The sequence below is a fragment of the Marmota marmota genome, unplaced genomic scaffold (assembly GCF_001458135.2).
Source record: "Marmota marmota marmota unplaced genomic scaffold, marMar, whole genome shotgun sequence".
Lineage (NCBI taxonomy): Eukaryota > Metazoa > Chordata > Mammalia > Rodentia > Sciuridae > Marmota > Marmota marmota.
In genome coordinates, this window is record NW_026000075.1 from 20,604,307 (window position 1) to 20,608,216 (window position 3,910).

The 3,910-nt window shown below is 31.0% G+C and overlaps 1 long non-coding RNA gene across 1 annotated transcript; it reads right to left on the reverse strand.

The window, feature by feature from the left end:
* Positions 1–938: 938 nt before the first annotated feature.
* Positions 939–3,899, reverse strand: LOC107149507. Its single transcript, XR_001504413.2, has 3 exons — positions 3,722–3,899; positions 2,804–2,874; positions 939–2,397 (listed from the first exon to the last, which is right to left on the reverse strand). It is a non-coding gene; the product is annotated as an uncharacterized LOC107149507 (long non-coding RNA).
* Positions 3,900–3,910: the final 11 nt, after the last annotated feature.

The following is a 3,910-nucleotide window of genomic DNA, read 5'->3' on the forward strand; positions in this document are numbered from 1 at the left end:
TGAGAACCATACTCTAAAATGATAAATTTATCAAGGCTGCTTAACTCTGGGTAAGGTCTTGAAAACTTTTTTTAATTCGTTTGCCTAATCACAGTCTCTTCCAACTAGCAGATTTCAATACTCATAAAACATCAAAAATAAATAAAATTGGCCAGGTTTGGTGGTACACACCTATAATTTCAGTGACTCAGGTAGCTGAGGCATGAGGATTACAACTTTGAGGCCAGCCTGGGCAAGTTAGTGAGGTTCTATTTCAAAATAAAAATAAAAAAGGGCTAAGGTATAGCTCAGTGGTACATCACCCCTGAGTTCAACCTCAGTATCAAAATAAATAAGACTACTTGGCATGGCACATACCTATTATTCTAGCTACTCAGAAGGTTAAGGGAGAAGGACCACAAGTTCAAAGCCAGTCTGGGCAACTTAGCAAGATCTTGTTACAGAATAAAATTTTTTAAAAAGTAGGGAATGCTATAGCTCAGTGGTAGAGCACTTGCCTAACATGTTTGAGGACCTGGGTTCATTCTTCAGTACTGTAAATAAGTAAATAAATAAGACTAAATAAATTAGATACTAAATTTTTCACTGGGAAAATAACATATGACAAGTACTTGAATAACATAACAATTCCACTTTGGAAAAATGCATGATACTCTCTCATGTAAATATGACAATAACCATTTCAAGGACACAAAATAGGGAGGGCTATTTTTATTTTCATGATTTTAAACATCTTGACATAGAAGAAATTGTTGAGGCCATGCTCAACTATAAAGAACTAAAGACAAGCCATCCCCACTAGTCTATCACCAAGAATAGCATATGCCTTTTACATGTACAACTAAATATGCCGACAGAAAAGGAACCAATTAGAAAGTTCAGGCTTTCATTCATAACTTCAAAATTGGGAATTCGATCTTAAAAAAGGAAAGATTCCATTCAGCACTTGCTCAATCTCTTTATTTAACAGAAAGCATATAATTAATGAAGTAGCACTTAGTTTGGTATAGTAAGATCTGCTGCTACAGAAATAGAATTGTAATACTAAAATTCAAGCCAAGTCTCTTTCTTCAGCATGTGTAATGCATTCTACATTCAAATCTGATACACAGTTTTTAAAGCACGTACTTCATTTGTATTATTTTACCATCTACATGCTGAAATCTAATATTCTTTTTGATAGTGATGTGTTCAATGATAGAAATTTACAGAGAGAATTTTTTTTCTCAATCTGTAAACCAAAATTTTAAAAGCAAACTCTTTGAAGTAATAGAAAGACTTTTTATGACATAAACAGACTACTACCCTAAGCTATTGGCCCAAGCAAAAAAAAAAAAAAAAGAACAAATTGCTCTTTAAATAACCACTCCATATGTGCTACAAAGATGTAAACATTTTCTTTGTATTTCTTTATATTACAGTAAAAGTTGATGTTTAAAAACTTCTGCAAGACTGCGAATATAACTCAGTGGCTGAGTGCCTGCTTAGCAAACAAGTGCCAAGTTCCAGGTTTGATCCCCAGCGCCACACAAAAAAAGCTTTTGAAAATGTTAATTTTATGAAGAAATTAAAAAAAAAAGATTAACTTCCCTTTTGAGTGTCCAGTGACAAACTGAATCCCAATTTTCCTTCACTAAGGACATAAAAATGATCTGAAGTGAATCAAAGTGCTTAAAAAGTTCATGTTAAAAATGACCTTCCAGGACTGGGTTGTGGCTCAGTGGTAGAGCGCCTACCTTACACATGTGAGGCACTGGGTTCAATCCTCAGCACCACATAAAAATAAATAAACAAAATAAAGATATTGTGTCCATCTACAACTAAATATATATATACATATATAAATTTTTTAAATGACCTTCCATATGCTCATAAAACCATCAACATAAAAAGAATGTGAAAGCTGTTTTATACTTGAATATTTAGTTAACATCTAAGGAATCACAACATTTGAGCTTTTAAATCTAGCACTATAATATATAAAAATAGTATAGTAGCTTATATTTTAAAAAAGCAAAGTGATAAAACTGCACACATAAATTGGCCCAAGTATCAACAACAATTATATCCTTCTGAATCTTTTATTATCTAGAACTTCAAAATTATCAATCCTTTTTAGTACTTAGAGTAAACAATCAAAATAGTTATATTTATTCAGATCTAAAACTAAATTTCTCCATATGGAAGCACAGAAGCAATACATAGAAAAGGTCATTTTGTTCCAACTTCCTGAGCCCACAGATGTACAGTCTATAATATAATCTCATTATGTCATCATTGATGCACCTTCTTCACCAGTGGCATCTTGGGAAATATGAAGATCTTCAAGCATCTCAGTCAAACTAATTCGAGGTGCTCCTTCATCATCTGTGTCACTCTCCACAGGTATAGTTGAATCTAAGAAAAAAATAAAAAGGATTTCAAATAAATACAAATATGAAATTAGATAAATTTCTGCCCCTACCATTAATATTATTATCTAACTATATGGTATTAGAAGTTCTTGTATTTTACCTAGGGCTGGCATTCAAATATTCACTGAATGAATGGACGGAATAAATGTATAAATAAATTTCTACCAGTAAAGAAGCTATCATGCTAGGAAAAAAAAATGATATTAAATATAGTATAGCAAACAATGTAGTAAGTTTAACTATTCTATAAGTAATTTCTTCTTCGTAAAAGTTTGATGACAGCAGTTTAAAAAATTTACAATAAAAGTAACGTATAAGGATCAAAGTTTAAGATCCCAAAATACTCTCCCAGGTAAAATATATGACTTCAACACTCCTAAAACACCAACCTCTATAGATGTTGACATTTTTTCTAATTGCCTCATCTTCTTCAAGATCTTCAAGGAAATCTTGGTATTGCCTATAGGATAAAAAAAAAATTAAATATTTCACTTTCACCAAGAAAAGTATGAAGTTCTCTTCATTTTCAGCACTGCAAGGTAATGTGCTCTACATATTACCATCTTTAAAAAAACAAAAGTCAAATATGGATGCCAATTCAATACTAATAGGCTGAAAACATTTCTTTCAAAATTACATGATTAAAAAAAAAAACAGCTGAATATAAAGGTGAGGTTAAATATAAGACAATGAGAAGATATCCCTCCCAAAAAAGTTTTATGGCCAAGTTGAAATACACTTTCACTTTATAGATGAAGCAGTGAAACCATACTTACAGAATCTAATTGACAGTTGTATATTTACACATATTATAACTGTGAGATTATATTTCAGAAATACTGCTGTTTCCTAATTCACATTTCGTAAGTTTTATATAAACTCTTCATTTCACTATCATTAAGACCACTTTGAGTCATACAAAAATCTTTTTTAGAATACATTATCTTGCTTCTGGTTGTTTTGGAAATAACATTTGATCTCAAAAAGCTGTTTTCTTTTTATCTCAAATCGTAAGTACTCATCTGCTATTTGTGATATCCTTGTTATTTATTATATTTTGACTTTTGAACTGAATTATTTACATCAACACTGTAATTACAAGGTAATAACTCAGGAAATAATTACTAATCTGTGTTACATTCTCTTAAATTTATTCCATCAATACCTTGATAGAAATCCAATAGAAATCTTAATACTGAGTGCAAGGATCAACTAACTGTGTGATGCCTATTTCTTTACAATATAAAATCAATTTATTCTAAGGATTTTCTCTAAGACAACATTTAAGGTTAAAAGAAAAGTGGGACCTTTCATCATCTGTATCCATGTTTTCTCTATCTCTTGCAAGTTCTTTCAGTTTCCAGTTTCTAGGACGCTGACGTTTGGTACGGTCATAGCTTTTCTTGATTAATACCTATAACAGAAATATCTGCAAAGTTATAAACCATAAGAACTACAGTCGGACAACAAAAATCCAATAAAGTTAAAATATGAAA